We start from the raw sequence: 17632 nt of genomic DNA, 5'->3' as shown, positions 1-17632 counted from the left end.
TCCCTTTTCAGACTTCTTATGTCCTCTTTGCAACAAACTTCCCTGACTATCTTTGCATCATCAGCAAAATAGCAATCATACTTTCAGTTCCTTCATCTAAATCATTAATATAACTTGTAAATAGTTAATGCCCCAGCACTGATCCCTGTGGCAGTTCACTTTCCATATCCCAACAGCCTAAGGGTGACCCTTTCACTCCGACTCCTGATTTCCAGTTAGCTGATCAATTCTCTGTGCATGTTAATTTGCTGTCCTGAGGGGTAGAGTTCTTATTTTGCTTAGTAGGATTTGGTGTTGCACTTTGTCAAAAGCCTTCGATAAAACTAAACCACCATTTCTTCATTTCTTTTGTTACTTCAGAAAACTCCAATAAGTTAGTCAACCCTAATTTCACTTTCACAAAACCTGGTTGACTGATTGCATTAAGATTTTCTAAATTCCCCTGTACCCTCCTGAATAAAAGATTTCAGAATTTTCTCCATGATAAATGTTAAATTAACTGCACTGCATTCAATTGTTTTATTTCATCACCACTATTAGAAGCATCTTCACTATGAGCTTATTAATTAATCACATCTAATTGCACATTAACACATCTCATACAGCCTGCTCTCTGCTTGGCTGTAGAAAGTGCTACTATGAGAAACTGTCCCTAAAATGCTCCATAAACTCATTATCCAGGCTACCTTTGCCAATCCTATCTGATCACAGATAGATTAATTACTATTGATTATCACTGTACCTTCCTTGCAAACACCTGATCCTTCTTGATGACTCTGGCCTACAAATGGCTACTGGTGAGTGGCCTACATACCAGCCAACATGCCATTTCCCACTTTTACCAATTTTGATCTCGATCCAAACTGATCATACATTTTGATTTCCACAATTAAGGCTACCTATCCATTATACCAATGTGATCCTTAATAAACAGAGCTGCACACCCATCTTGTCCAAACTTTATACCCTTCCAAAACATTTTATACTTTTGGATATTTACATCTAAGTCTTTGTCATCTTGTAGACTGGTCTTTGTAATGGCTACCGTAACATACATGTTAATTTCTATAAATATCAATTCATTTTTGGAGGGGAGATGGTAGTCTAAAGATAATGTTACTGAAACAGTCATCCAGAACCCAAGGCTAACGAACTGAGGATATTAGTTTGAATCCCACCATGGTGGATGGTGAAAATTTAAGCTTAAAGGAAATATACGCCAGCCTAATGGTGGCCATGTAACCATTCTACTGATTATTGTTTTAAAAAATTGTTCACTAATGTTCTTTAGGGAAGGAAATCAGCCATCCTACCTGATTTGGGATGGAGGTGACTCCAGACCCTTGACAAAGTGATGGATTTTAACCAGTCGTGCAAACCATACCATTGTGTTTAAAGCTGCTATAATGATGATAGAAAGGATATCAAAGGATGGCCATTTAGCAACAAACTGTGCACTGGAACAATACCAATTACAGTCCTGTTAACGCTAAGTACTTCTTATCAATATTTGGGTGCTTGTGCCAAAAAAATTATGAGATCTGCTGTTTAGACCAGTTGAGCAACTGAACTGAATCATAACTTACAGTCAATATGGTAAACATCACCATCACCATCCCTGTGTATGTACTGTCCACCTGGCAGGTCATACCACCAGAGCTGGAGGCACAATGGTATACAGGTGGGTTGGAGTTGGCCTTGGAGCCCTCAAAATTGACTACAGACTCCATGAAGTCTTATGGCATCAAGTCAAATATGAGCAGTGAAGCCTCCTGCTGGTTACTGCCTTCTAGCCCGTATCAGCTGAGAATTAATATCCCTCACTATTGACAGTACTTGGAGGAACTGCAGGTAGTAAGGGCATAGAATGCATCATGAGTGGGTGACTTCAACATTCACCACCAAAAGTGGTTACTACTAAATAAGCTACTTGAGTGCTAAAGGACGTAGCTGCCAGTCTGGATCTGTATAAGGTGATGAGGGAGTGAAGATGGGAAAATCTACTTGATCTCGCCCTCACCAATCTATCTGTTGCAGAAGCATCTGTCTGTATTAATATTGATAGGAATGACCACTTCACATTCCTTGTGAAGACAAGGTCTCATCTTAATATTAAGGATATGCTCATGTGTCGCATTGCATTATCAACGTGCTATATGGGACAGACTTTGAACACATTGAGCAACATAAAACTGGGCATCTATGAAGTGCTGCAGGCCACAAGCAGCAGCAGAATTATACTCAAACACACAAACTGTAAGGTCATAGCCCGGTATGTGCCCACTCCTCCATCACTATCGAAACAGGAGATCAGCCCCGATTTAATGAAAAGTGCAAGAGGGCATAACCAGGATCAGCACCAGGCACACCTAAAAATGAAGTGTCAAATTGGTGAGAAGTCATGAATGGTGCTGAGCACTATGCAATCATTGGCAAACATCACGACTTCTGACCTTATGATGAAAGCATAACCATTGATGAAGCAGCTGAAGGTGGTTGGGCCAAGGGCACGACCCTGAGGAATGCCTGAAGAGTTGCCCTGGAGCTGAGATGACTAACCTCCAAGAACCACAACCATTTTCCCATGCATCAGATATGACTCCAACCAGCAGAGAGGTCGCTCTCTGACACCCATTGATTTCAATTTTGCAAGGACTCCTGGCATTCGGTTGAATTTAGCCTTGATATCAAGGGCTGTCACTCTCCTCTAACCACTTGAATTCAGCTCTTTTGCCCATGTTTGAACCAAGGCAGTAATGAGGTCTGGAGCTGATTGGCCCTGGTGGAATGCAAACTGGGAGTCACTGAGCAGGTCATTGTTGAGTAATTGCTGCTTAACAGTACTGTTGATGTCATAGAGACATAAGAGCCATACAGCATGGAAAGAGTCCCATCTGCTCAACCTGTCCATGCTAGGTGGATTTCTTGAACTGAACCCATTTGCCTGCATTTAGTCAATATGCCTCTAAATCTTTCCTATCCATATATCTGTCCAAATGTCTTTTTAAGCATTGTAATTGTACTTGCCTCTACCACTTCTTCAAGCAGCTCATCCCCTATAAGTACCACCCTCTGAGTAAAAAGGCTACCTCTCAGGTCCCTTTTAAATCTGTCTCCTGTCACCTTAAACCAATGCCCTCTAGTTTTGGACTCACCTTCCCTGGGGAAAAGACCTTGATTATTCACATTATCGATGCCTCGCATGATTTTATAAACCTGAATAAGGTCACCCTCACCCTCCTCCCTCCAGGGAATAAAGCCCCAGCTTCTTCTTTTAACTCAAAAACTCTAGTCCTGGTAAGATCCGCATTAAGCATTTTTGCACCCTTTCCAATTTAATAACATCCTTTCGAGAGCAGTGCAACTGGATTTGTACTCAGTACTCCAAATGTTGCTTTACAAATATCTTGAACAGCCATAACATGCGTCCCAACTCCTGTACTCAATGTTCTGTCCAACAAAGGCAAATGTGCCAAATGTCTCCTTCACCACCCTGTCTACCTTTAATGCCATTTTCAAGGAACTATATGCCTGCACCCTTGGCCACCCCGATCGATAACGCTTCCTACGGCCCTACCATCAACTGCGTAAGTCCTGCCTATATTCCATCACTTTACTAATGATTGAAAGTAGATTGATGGGGTTCTGATTGGCTAGGTTGGATTTGTCCTCCTGTTTGTGTACAGGATACACCTGCACAATTTTCCACATTGTTGGGTAGATGCTCAGTGTTGTAACTGTACTGGAGCATCTTGGCCAGGGGAGCAGCAAATTCTGGAGCACGGGTCTTCAGTACTATTATTAGGATGTTATCTTTGCAGTTTCCATTGCCTCCAACTGTTTCTTGATATCAGGTGGAATGAATCGAATTAGCTGAAGACTGGTATCTATGATGCTGGGGACCACTGGAAGAGGCCAAGATGAGGCCAAGATGAATCAACAATTGGCACTCCTAACTGAAGATTACTACAAATGCTTCAGCCTTATTTATTGCACTGATGCATCACGCTCTTCCATCATTGAGGATGGTGTTATTTGTGGGGTCTCCTCCACCAGCAAGTTGTTTAAGTCTCCGCCACCATTCCTGATTGGATGTGGTAGTACTGCAGAGCTTAGATCTGATCCATTGGTTGTGGGGTATCTTAGCTCTGTCCATCACTTGCTGCTTATGATGTTTGGCATGCAAGTAGTCCTGTTTGGTAACTTCACCAGGTTGGCACCTTTTTTTTCAGTTATGCTTGGTGCTGCTCCTGGCATGCCTTCCTGCACCCCCCAGTTAACCAGGATTGATCCCTGGCTTGATGATGGTGGTTGACTGGGGAATATATCAGGTCATGAGGTTGCAGATTGTGTTGGAGTAAACTTCTGCTGCTGTTGATGGCCCACAGTGTCTCAAGGATGCCCAGTATTGAGTTACTAGGTCTGTTTGAAATCTCTCCCATTTAACATGGGGACAGTGCCACACAACATGATGGCGGTTATTCACAATGTGAAGGCAGAATGTGTCTCCACAAGGATTCTGTGGTGATCACAACTGATACTGTCTTAGACAGATGTGTTTGCAGCTGGCAGGTTGGTAACGTTGAGGTTGAGTGCGTTTTTCCGTCTTGTTGGTTCCCTCAACACCTGTTGCAGACCCAGGCAGCTATGTCCTTTAGGACCCAACCAGCTTGATCAGTAGTACTGCTGCTGAGTCATGCTTGGTAGTGACATTCAATTGCCCCACCTGGAAAATTATTTCTGCCTTTGCCACAGTCAGTGCTTCCTCCAAATGTTGTTCAGCATGGAAGAGTGCAGATTTATCAGCCAAGGGAGAATGGTATGTGATAATCAGTAGGAGGTTTCTATGTCCACATTTAACCTGATGCCATGAGACTTCATGGGGTACAGAGTAATTGTTAAGGACTTGCAGGGCTCCGAATGTATACCACTTTGCCTCCACCTCTGCTCGGTCTGTCCTGTTGGTGGGGCAGGACATATAGGGAAAGTGATGGTGGTGTCTGGGTCATTGTGAGGTCTGATTATGTGCAACTATGTCAGGTTGTGCTTGACTGGTCAGTGAAACAGCTCTCCCAATTTTGGCACTAGCCCCCAGATGTTCATAGGAAGGACTTTGCAAGGTCGATGGGGCCATTTCTGCTGTTGTCAATTCTGGTATCTCAGTTGATGATGGGTAATCCATTTGGTTTAATTTCTGTCTTGAGGCTTCATAGGAATTGATATAACCTAGTGGCTTGCAAGGCCATTTTAAAGGACAATTCAGGGTCAACCACATTGCTGTGAGTCTGGAGTCACATGTAGGCCATACCAGGTAAGGATGGCAGATTTTCTTTCCTGAAGGACATAAATGAGCTGAAATAGACTCATTACAAATCCACCACCATAATACCCCACCAAAGAATCCCTGCCATAATATACTTTGTCCTAAGTGAACAGCTATTTGCAATGTAAAGTGGGGTCCCAAAAATAACACAACTATCAAAAATGTGAAGTGATAAATTCTACCAATGTTTCTGAGGGATTGTTGTGTCGCTCCAAAATGGGGCTCAAAATGCAGAAGTGCCCTGGAGATTAAAAGACATGGACAAATTATGACCGTGGTTCAGACCATGCTTTTCAGCAGACATGCTATTAGGGAAGAACTGTGTGAGAGTACACTGCCTCCATTACTGCCACCTTTCAAGTGGTGAATCCAGGAATTAGCAACAATTGAATAGATGCCAAGTAATAACGTACATTGACACCCAATGTAATCCACAAGGGGGCAAAGTGTAGTCATGGTCATACAGCACGGAAACAGACCCTTCGGTCCAATGTTTCAATGACGATCAGACAGCCTAAATTAACCTCATCAGATTTGCCAGCATCAAAGCCTTTCTTATTCATGTACCCTTCCAGATGTGTTGTTCTGGTGTGTAGGTGTGAAATTTTCCATCATTCTCCAGCGCTACCTGAGAGGCAACTGCAGAGGAGATAGAGCAGATCCACATAGACAAGGAATTGACATAGTCAAGGTATCCATTCAACTAGGAGAATCTCCTTATGTTGCTTGAAATTATCATCTTTTTCTGAAGCCAGGCCAGTTTGCCAAGAATCAAATCCATATCCACATAGAATTTACATCTTAAAAGCCATTGTGTTTGACAAACAATTATATTTGTTCCAGAGTTTTTGGACCAGAAACATTAACTTTGTTTCTGTCATTACAGGTGATGCAGATCTGCTGAGTTTCTCCAAAAAGATTGTTTCACATATCATAATGCTGAATTTCTTGTAAGAGTCATCTATCACATTGAGTCAGTTAAGTAGCAATTTTCTATGACTCAGTCAGACTGCTTGCATCACAGATGTTCCAATATATGATTTATAAATTGATAGCCAGCATCCTGTCTTGACTTTCCAGTGGTTTAAATAATCTGGTTTTTAGTTCTACAAACTTTAATTAACTACTCCTGAAAAGTGAAATTTGTTTTCTGTCTCACCTCTATGCGTCACATAGCTCGTATTAACTCTCCCATTGTCCTTAATCTTTTCATCTCACCATCTCTGATCCTTATTGACAAACGGGAAACAATGTGAGTTCTTTCCCCCGTAAAATGCTCTTTATTATTAATTACTTTAAAGGGTAAAAGAAATGAAGGGGTCACTTTTTTCACACATCATCAGACAGAAGGTGTCAACTCTCTTCCAAGAAGAGTTGAAGAGGAAAAATTGAATTAAAAAAAACATATCCATCTATCTCATTATGTTATATCTTTTCTGCAAAGCATCCAACTTTTCTTTCTGTCAGAGCTGTGTATGATAACATGGCAAATTAATTAACCTTGTATCAGGCTCAACCCTCCTCTCTGTCGAACCCCTGCCAATTCAGACAGTAACCACAAAACAGCTATATTATTTCAGGAATACCAGATAATGTCCAATTTTCCATGACATAAAAGATCCATTGAAAGGTTGTACAAAGTAAAACAAAATTAAATAAATAGTATTAATTCAAACATTTTTTGCATGTTGCAAGATGAGTTATGTTAATACTGAGGATGTGATAGTTTTCTGCTTTTGAGTTTCAGTGTTAGCATAAGAGCTTAGGTATTGCAAGACCAGGTACAAAATAAAACACACTTTACTTCATGTTAACATTGAATTTGAATCTCTCAACATTAGACCGATAGTAAAATTATAAAACAAATTATAAAATTTGTTTATTATCGCCTCGGGAAATCTTCTCTCACCTATATTTTAACACCAACTTCAGAATATATGTGTTCTCCCATAGACTTTACCAGTTTGGCTTCTTGTTGCTATTTTCCATTAGATAAATGCCTCGGGTTGAAAATTCATATGGAAGGGTTAAAACTGAAAACCTATTTCCTAAAGTGGAATACTAGTGTAACTCTCCTAAATTGTAAGTTTTCAGAGAATTATATATACTTCCAGATTGGACAATATTAGAATTGTAATGTCACCCTTCACAGTTCATTGAGATCACTGATACCATGTGATTTAAATTCCCACTCACACTTTTAAGGAATATATTTGGAAAATGTATGGATTATTTCCCTTCTTAATGTTTGTTGTTCCGTGCCATAAGTATACTCCCTGCAAATGACTAATGTGTAATTTTCATGGAAGAAATTTCAATTCTTGATGAAAAGATTTCTGATTTATTGAATTTTCTTGTAAGTATGTCGATTTATGAGCATGTTGAATATATTTTTAATTAACCTACAGACAAACCCATCTTTTACATTAAATCCTGGTATTTCCCACTGAGATGTTAAAGAACACAAAGGCCAGTGCCAGGATAAACTGTGCAGATTCATTTGACTTGATACTCCACAGTTTGCCGTCTGGTTTCTGTAAATTTTATTGCTCCATGTTTTACAGAAGAGCTCTGTCTAAAAGCTATTTAAAAGCTGTCCATTTCACATCATTCATTAAACTCTCAATAATGCAAAGTATCCACAGATGAAACATACAACTCTATTGTTTACAGTATAAATGCCATTCAATATAATGATGCTGAAGAATGACATTTACGTATAAACATCTTCATGCCCATATAGGGATACTTCTGAAACACAAATTGACTCTGACCTGATTTGATTCATTTGATGGAATGTGATCCTTGTGTCATGCTCATGATTTTAACCTGAGCTTTACAAAATCAGAAAACAAAGGATATTTGTGAAGAGTTGTTTCATTGCTTATGAAAAGAATGTCTTTATTGCATCCATAGAACTTCTTGTTTGTGTTAACAGTCATTAGATTATTTTATATGACACAACTGAAACATCCAACTGCATTTTCTGATTCATCTAATTTTAACAATGAAATTCTTAACAAGAACATATCGTTCTGTTTTTTGTTATTAAATCATAGCCCTTAAAACCAGTCCACTTTTTTGGAAAGTACTTATTCTTATTTGATCTGTGCAAAACATGTGCTTACATATTTCAGTGAAATGTTGAAGTAATGAATCTACGTGTGTCATTGGTGATGACTAAATGGAACTGGGAGCTAGTATTGGCTACTTGGTATTCTTGGACTCATTCTTAAATGCTGAACAGTGCACATTGCTGGGAGGTGGGTATTGACCTATTTTTACTTAGTTATTGGTTGATGTTCTGTACAATTTCTCACATCTTTACTGTAAAAACTCAGCTCAAGTAATTTGTTGGCTAACATGAATCATTAAATAGTCATTCAAGAAGCTGATTTGAGAGATATCAGAAATTAATTGCTCAGTTACACAGCTCCATGTTCTCCTTAAATTAGTGGTGATCTAATTACCAGGACTGTAGAGCTCCTCAAGGTATTTTCCTAGGCCCAATCATCCTCAACTGCTTCATCAACAAGCTTCCCTTCATCATAAGCTCAGCAGCATGAGGGCATTTTTTGTTTACACAGAGGGTGGTTTGCATGTGTAATAAACTTACTGAAGAAGTGATGGATGTGGGTATAATTACAGTGTTTAAAAGACATTCGGCTAAGTACATGAGTATGAAAGAGTTGGAGGGACATGGGCCAGGAACAGGCAGGTGGGACTTGTCTCATTTGTGATTATGTCAACAAGGACTAGTTGGACCAAAAGGTCTGTTTCCATGCTGTATGATTCGATTACTCTATGGTAAGTGGCCTGTTTGCCATTGACTGTACAATGATCAGCACCACTCTTGACTGCTCACATACTGAAGCAGTGTATGTTCAAATGCAGAAACATCTTACAATACCCAGGCTTTAGCTGACAAGCGGCAAGTAACATTCATGCCACATAAATGCCAAGTACTGACCGCCTCCAATAAGAAACAATAATAGCCACTGCCCTTTGACATTCAATGACATTATCATTGCCAAATCACCTACTATCAACTACCTGGGGGCTACCATTGACCAGAAACTAAACTGACCATATAAATATAGTGGCTACAAGAGCCAGTCAGAGGCTGCGAATACAGCAATGAATGACTCACCTCCTGACTCTGCGAAGCCTGTCCACCACTTATAGGGCAAAAGTCAGGAGTGTGATGGAATATTCCCTACTTGCCTGGATGGATACAGCTCTAACAACACTCAGTAAGCTTGATCTATCCAGGTCAAAGCAACTGCTTGATGGGTACTACACCCACAAGCATCCATTCTGCCTACCACCAATGCTCAGTAGAAGCAGTGTGTTCGATCTGCAAGATGCACTGTAGGAATTCATCAAGAATACTGAGACAGCACCTTCCATGCACAAATACACTACCATACAGAAGATCAAGGGGAGCAGATACTTGGAAGCACCACCATCTGCAAGTTTCCCTCCAAGCCACTCATCATCCTGATTTGAGAATGTGCCATCACTGTTGCTAGGTCAAAATCCTAGAGTTCCCTCCCTAAGGGCATTGTCAGTCAACCTATAGTACACAGACTGCAATGGTTCAAGAAGGCAGCTCACCTTCTCAAGGCCAATAAGGGCTGGGCAATAAATGGTGGCCAGCTAGCAATGCCTACATCCCATGAGTGAATCAAAGTGACACCTTTGTACATAAACTTATACACCCAAGGAAAAGATTGACATTTATGCAGGGGTCAAATATGTCTGTGAGACAAAACTTTCATACGTCTGTGGATAGAAATTGAGGTCCAAGCATAGACATTTGTCTTCAAAGGATTATTGTTATATCTATTGCACACAGAGAAAGGCTGAAAAACCAGTGTTAACTCAGACTTAATGGTAATGAGGAGCATTGGAGGAAAACTCGCTGTCACATTCTCACTGGTCTGGGGTGTATCAGCCCAGGGTGCTTGATCCCATTCTTACTTGCTGTATTTAAAATAGAGGGGCTAAATTTGAACCTCATCCTAAAATCTTACGGGCATGTAAATTCATGTTCATGTGCATACATTGAGACAATAAGGCAGAATGCATATGTATTTGCATGATCACAACTGTGTCACTTGAATAAGTGCAATTTTTGACTTTGAGGACAATGGAATTGAAATGCCCAAGGTAAGATTTGAAGAAATTTGGTATCCCTGAACTGTTCTCACAACAGAGAAGCTGAGTGTGTACATTATTGATTCAATTGTTTTACAAATTAAAAACTTTAATAAGCCCTTTTATGTCCTTTTATTCCATGTTAGGTTTTTATAAAAGGAAATCATTAAGCACCATTTGTTGAATTTATAAAGAGATCAAACTTCAGAATCCAATGGAAGCAAACTGTTGATATTAGTCATGGTGTCACCACAATTTCTTTCAAAATGGGCGAGCTGACACTGAAACATCATTTTACTGTGAACAAGTAAAGATGAATTAAGCTACTTTCCAGATATAACGAGAATAAAACTGTATCAATAACAGCATTCAAAATTAAAAATAAAGCCCTGACAGAACTCATGCAAATGTAAAAGTTACCTAATTTTTAGGAATAATGAAGTATTTTGCATGGTAAACCCAGCGGTGGGAGTGGTTGAAACCGGGAACGGCAAGTCAAGGAAATGTTTTCTATATTATTACAATCCCAATTGAAATCATAACCCTCACTACCGAATTGATCTCCTCACAATGTCCTCGACACACACTGGGGCAGATTAAGGGCAGGTAAATGTACTAGATATTGCAGAAATCAAAACATGCATGGCATGAGTTTAATATGCCACTTGTAAATATGATTGCGTTTAAATAATTCGTAATTCATACGTTTAATGTGTTCGCTAAAATAACCCAAATTTACCAACGCTCTCGTCCCATTGTCGATCTGGCGGATCGGAATTCAATAGAAATCAATTGCTCCTGGATTTTTTTTGAAATTTCTCTGTTCGTAGTTACATAATTTTAATAATTTAAATAAAGACGCACACACATATATATAGAATCCTTCAACTGCTTTTCTGTCAAACACCTTGCCAATGATCGCGATGCCCACCTCCAGTCACATCCACCCACTGGAACCTAATAATACCGAAATGCCATCTCCTGGATACCTTTCATTTTGCAGACTGAGACAATGCAGAAATATTCAGTTAGACAACTTCAAACATCGCACTCAATCAGTGCAATGACCCAGATGCTAACCTCTGACAACGAATAGACAGATCATGAACACTACTCTGCTGAATTGGACAATGATTGTCTTAGAGATGAGCTGAATGCATTAATTTCAAGTTAAATGCTACAAATGTCTATTATTGTATCTCGTGCTTACTATACCGCGCTCCCTTTTTGTAAGCGTTGAACTTAATAGAGACTGCTAGCTTTTTTAGAGAAGGGATAGCGCGCAGGAATAAATTAATTAATGTCTTCGGAGACATAGTCACAGTTGTATTGTTGAGAATGAGCGATAAAACTGTCCTGGAATAAGACTGAAAGCGTTTCTGAAATTTACGTCAGGTTTTGGAATAGTGGCCCAGATCTCCATAGCAAGTGCCTGCCATCTGTTTGTGAAGGAGGACACTCCAGAAATCGGCGCTTTCTTGCGGCTTCGCCCACCCCCACACTAAAAACACACACTTTCCCATGTAATAGACCAAATTAGTAAACAAAGCATTATTCACGGTTTCCTTTCTGGAAAGTTTGTTATTCTGACTTACATCTTTTAAAAATGTTTTTCGCGGTTGCAAGTTGCTGCCTAGGGGACTTGGCTGGTTGTTTTAGCATTAACTGGCAGCCTGGGGTGGAACTGCTTTGAAAGTGTTCGTTTCGAAGCAGGTTTCCCGAAAAGATTCTGTTTCTGCAACAAATGTATCCCTCAATGAATGGCTGGCTGCCTTGGAATGGATCTTTCCCATTATCTGTAGTAAATAGACCTCTTGCCCAACCAAACAAGCCTCCTGAATGCCAGCTCAATGTGAGCTAACCCTCAATGAGTTCGAGGCGTGTCGAGGATCATTTGAAATGGTAGGTTTCATTACGGGGTTTTCTGAGAGGCTATTTAATATAAAACGTAACTTGTCTGATTTTGGTTCACCCATTTCTGCACGCAACATACAATGAATTAAGGTAAAGAGTTGAAACAAGTAGACTTCTCGGCAGACCAAGCTAATGAGGAGAATCTAGTTCCACACCTGTTCGAACTCGTCCCCTGCAGAGGACGGTCTAAGCTGGGAGCAAGTAGCCAGAAAGAGCAGCCGAGGAGGATACGATCCTAACACCTTGGTAACGGGAGAACAGTTATTTTTACATCCCAGAAAGATGATAGCAAAGTTCTTCTTCAGAGGAAACTATTGTGAAATCTAATCTCACTAATGATCCGCTCAACTCTAACCAATTGCGATGACTTCGATTGATTTCAGTCTGTTAAAAATCAGAGTCAAGGACTGGAAGGTACCCAATTCCATAAAAACGGCATTTCTCTTTTCTGTGCATGCTTTCACCCACTCATGCTCCTCTGAATAAAGTGACAGATCCCTTAACCAGCTAGTTCCCATCTGGAAAATTTTCAAATGCGGATATTAGAAATCTGAAACAAACACAGAAATTGCTGGAGAAAGTCAGCAGACTTTGCAGCGTCTGTGGAGAGAAAGCTGAGTTAATGTTTCGAGTTCACTGTCCCTTCCTCAGAACTGTTAAAAGTTCTGATAAACTGGTAAAAGTAAGCCTTCCGTTTCTGGATTCGAAACATTAACTCGTCTTTTTCTCTGCAGATGCCGCCAGACTTGCTGAGTTTCTCCAGCAATTTCAATTTCTTTTCTGAAAGAACTTTCTGCGGTCGGACAATTAGCCTGAAGGTGAAATACACGGCACTGGACGGGAGTTGAAGCATCATTGAGCAGACTGTGATGCACCCACTTCTCGTCCCTCACCAGATTGGAAATAGAGAACGGTATGTTTGCTCTCTGTCGACTTTAACTGTAAACTACAGCTAATGTTTACTTGTGACCACTCTAATTTGGGTTCATCAGCGGTATGATAACATTCAAACCGAACGGCGTCTTAAAGATTACACAAACCAGTCCCAAATCTGGTGTTGCCAGCTGATCAAACGCCTGGTTTTTCTTCCTGTTGAGCATAAAAGCTGCAACAACTACGAGCGACAGTTCATCTCATTCGTCTACTCACTCCCATCTTTGACTGAACCGACTGCTCGCATGCGAACTAGTTATGATGTCCAAAAATATAGTCAGATTACATGCAATTTGTAGGATCTATTTAGATTAGAAACACTGGTTTTGAAGTGTACAGACAGTCAGGAAAATAAGCTGTAACGCAGATAATTAACATTCCTTCAGTCGCAAGTAATTCTCATCATAGTATGTTCACTCATTTCAAATGCGGCTCAAAGTGAGAGCATACTGAATTACATTTCTCTTTTGAACGACTATTCTTGGAAAGAGACATAACATTGCCCTGGCGTCGTCAGTGCAAGTTCGCCACAAATACAAGGCTAAACTCTTACCACTTCAGTCCGATGCAAGTACGTACAAATGACAGTGTTACGCACAGTTGAAAAATGTTCGTTGCCTTCATCTCGGAAGCTGCTCAGAAGGATTGGCAGGGTATGGGTGAAGCTTTCTGTTTATATTACAAACCGTTCACTTGTCGAGACTTCGGCTTTTGTTTCTCTGTAAAGTATGGGATTTGAAGATCCGACGGCTGTGACGTGAATGTTGTGGTCTTGTCAGTCACATCTCGCTCTGGGCAAACCGACGGGACTTCATAGGAAATTGAAGCCACTTTTGAATTAACAAGTGTGCGTAGCTTTTTTTTACAAAAATAACGTTAAATGGGTATGCAGATCCGGAGCTGTGGTGGTGAAACGGTCACATCCCTCGGAACATATCAAAGCAAAACAAAAGCAAATCCTTATAATGAGCAGATCTTCCCCTTCCTACTTCAGCAGCATCTCGCAGCCTGCTTAGAATCAGAGGCAATCATAAAACGTCTCTTTGGGTTTCATGAGCAACGTTGAGAAGCGCCATGAGGAGGAAGAGTAGAGTATTATTTGTCAAAAGAAAGCGGCAGACCGCTGCTACATCGGTTCAAAGCGCTCACTTGCCCAGCAAAAAAAAACCCTGTCGATCCTTTGACAGACTCCAGTCGGAAAATCCCTCACAGACCAGCCTCCCCAACATGAAAAGCTTCCGCAGTGACATTATTGCTCTTCTCGAGATAAGGAAAAGATTTGGCCTTTGCCCTCCCTTGATAGCTGGCAATGACTCAAATCGGTCATGAAGCGCTGTTTCAAACCGTGGCAATGCGAGGGTGAATCCTTCTGACATTTAAGGAGAAATCTGGCTGTGTTGAAAATCAAGCACCACCGACTTTGGTGGGCGCATTTTACATCAAGCTTCCCGTCAATAAAGAAGACTGGGCAACGTAGAACCAAACACACAGCATAACAATAAACTATCAGTTGTCATTTAAACTGATTTGTAAAGCCATTAATTTCATGGAATGTTACAAGAGCAAAACAAGTTAATAAAGTTTGTGTAAGATTGACTTTTTTTTCTCTCTGTGAAGCCAGTTGTAATTCTATCTACCAAAACCGAAACTCGGCGGGCCTATCAGCATCTGTGGGGAAAAAAAACAGTTCTCTTTTCACCCTTCAAATGTTACCAGACCTGGTGACTTTCTCCAGCAATTTCTGTTTTTGTTTTAAACCTCTAGGATCTGTAGTTTTTTTGATTTGTTGTAGTTCCATCTTTGCTACTTGCAATCCCATTCAGTGAGAAATATCACCTTTCTATTGTTGAACACGACTCGCCATTATTAACAAGGTTCCATCCGAACATGCAAAATTGAAACATTTGGCCCCTGGAGCTTGCTCTGCCATTCAATAAGATTATACCTGATCTGTTTATTTTCCAAATTCTACATTGTCATCCACCCCGACAACCTTCGATTCCCTTAACCAAAAAGAATAGTTTATTAGATTCCCTACAGTGTGGAAACAGGACCTTTGGACCAACAAGTCCACACCGCCCCTTGGATCATTCCACCCAGACCCATCCCCCCAACCCACACACCCCTGCACAATACAGGCAATTTAGTATGGCCGATCCACCTAGCCTGCACATCTTTGGACTGTGAGTGAAAACCGGAGCACCCAGAGGAAACCTACTCAGACACGGGGAGAATGATGCAAACTCCACACAGACAGTTGCCCGAGGCTGAAATTGAGTTTAGAAACAGAATCCACAACATCTTCAAGGAGCAAGTGGATAAATATTTGAAGAATCATCCATCAAGCCAGAACAATTTGACTGAATAAATTTCAAATGGCCTTTTTCTGGACTTTAAATTCTTATTATTCATTTGTATCTTTGTTCAGCAGAGTTTAAGTGAAGCTCAAATCAACCATGGAGCTCCAGTTAAAAACCTTTGATGATCCAGTTTTCATCATAAGCGGTAAGGCTAGAAGAAGCTCCATCTAGCCCATCAAGCCTGCTCTGCAATGTAATAGTTCCCAACTCCATTTTCCTGCCTTTTCCCCATAACCCTTGGTTCCTTTAACAATTAAAAATCTATCTTTCTCAGCTTTGAATATACTTCATGGCATAGCCTTGACAGTCCTCTGCAGTAAAGAATTCCACAGATACATTACTTTCAGAGGTGCAATTCCTCCTCATTTCTGTCTTAAATATGCACCCCTTTACTCTGAGATGATGCCCTCTGGTCCTAAATCCTCCCACAAAGAGAAACAATCTGTCTGCATTAACCCTGTCAAGTCCCTGGAATCTTGTATACTCTAGTAATGTTGACTGTTGTTCTTCAAAATTCAAATGTTTACAGGTCCAAACTACTCAACCTTTCCTCAGCCTCTTTAGAACCCATATTGACCTAGTGAACATTCTTTGGTCTGTCTCCAATCCTTCCAATCTTTCCTTGGATAATAGACCCAGAACTATTCATAGACTTCTAGATGTGCCCTACCTAATGTCTTGTATAGCTTTAGCAAGACTTCTCCATATTCATTCTCCATTCCCTCTGAAATTAAAGGTGACAACCTATTTGCCTTCACTGTCACCTGCTGAATGTGGCTATTAAACTTCTGTAAATTATGCGTAAGGACCTTCCAATCCCTCTGGGATGCAGCCTTTTGCAGTCTTTTCCCATTGAAATAATGTTGAGCTCTTTAATTCGTCCTGACAATGTGCATGACCTCATATTTTCCTGTGTTATATTTCATCATACTGGAACAAACTTAACTTTTCAACATATTTGACCTCATCCTTACCAATCTGCTAGCTGCAGACGCATCTGTTCATGACAATATCAATAAGAGGGACCACCACACAGTCCTTGTGGAGACGAAGCCTTGCCTTCACATTGAGAATAACCTCTATTATGTTCTGTGGCACTATCACCATGCTTCAAACAGATCTAGCAATGCAAGGCTGGGCATTCATGAGGTGCAATGGACCATCAACAGCAGCAGAATTGTATCCCAGTACTTTCTGTAACCTCATGGCCTGGCATATCCCCCACTTAATTATTACCATCAAGCCAGCAGATCAAGTCTGGGCCATTCAGCTCCTGACCATCATTACGACCTTGGTTCACATGTGCTTAAAAGAACTGAGGTGAGGTGATAGTGACACTCTTTGACATCAAGGCTGAACTTGAATGAGTGTGACAAGAAGGAGCCCTGGCAAAACTAGAATCAAAGTGTATCAGGGGCAAACTCTCCAGTGGTTGGACTCATACCTGACACATAGGAAGATGGCCATCATTGTTAGGTCAGTCATCTCAACTCCAGGACATCTCTGCAGGAGTTCCTCAAGGTAGTGTCCCAGGCTCAAACTTCTTTGGTTGCTTTATGAATGATGTACACTCCATCTTAAGGTCAGAACTGGGGATGTTTGCCAATGATTGCAAAGTGTTCAGCACCATTCTCAACTCCTCAGATACTGAAGCAGCCCATGTTCAGATGCAACAAGATATGGACAATGACCAGGCTTGGGCTGACGAGTGGCAAGTAACATTCATGTCACACAAATGTTAGGCTATGATTATTACCAGTAACAGAAGATCTAACCACTATCCCTTGACATTCACCAGTGTCACCATCACAGAATCCCCCACTACCAACATTCCTGAGTGCTATCATTGACCAGAAACTCAAATGTACTTACTACATAAATACAATGACTACAAGAGCAGGTCAGAGTCAAGGAATACTGCAGAGAGTAACTCACCTCCTGA

At 40.6% G+C, this 17632-nt stretch overlaps 1 protein-coding gene across 3 annotated transcripts in view; it reads right to left on the bottom strand.

Moving 5' to 3' along the window:
- The window catches only part of htr4 (5-hydroxytryptamine receptor 4), a 170362-nt gene extending 155860 nt beyond the window's left edge, over nucleotides 1-14502 (bottom strand). For all 3 annotated transcript variants that reach the window (XM_059650525.1, XM_048543482.2, XM_059650526.1), the window contains exon 1: nucleotides 13884-14502. The gene's annotated coding sequence lies outside the window, so the exon portion shown is untranslated. The remainder of the gene's footprint in view (nucleotides 1-13883) is intronic.
- Nucleotides 14503-17632: the final 3130 nt, after the last annotated feature.

This window comes from Stegostoma tigrinum, chromosome 13, assembly GCF_030684315.1.
Source record: "Stegostoma tigrinum isolate sSteTig4 chromosome 13, sSteTig4.hap1, whole genome shotgun sequence".
Classification (NCBI taxonomy): domain Eukaryota; kingdom Metazoa; phylum Chordata; class Chondrichthyes; order Orectolobiformes; family Stegostomatidae; genus Stegostoma; species Stegostoma tigrinum.
The sequence above is the reverse complement of the archived record's forward strand: the minus strand, read 5'-3'. Positions and strand labels throughout refer to the sequence as shown.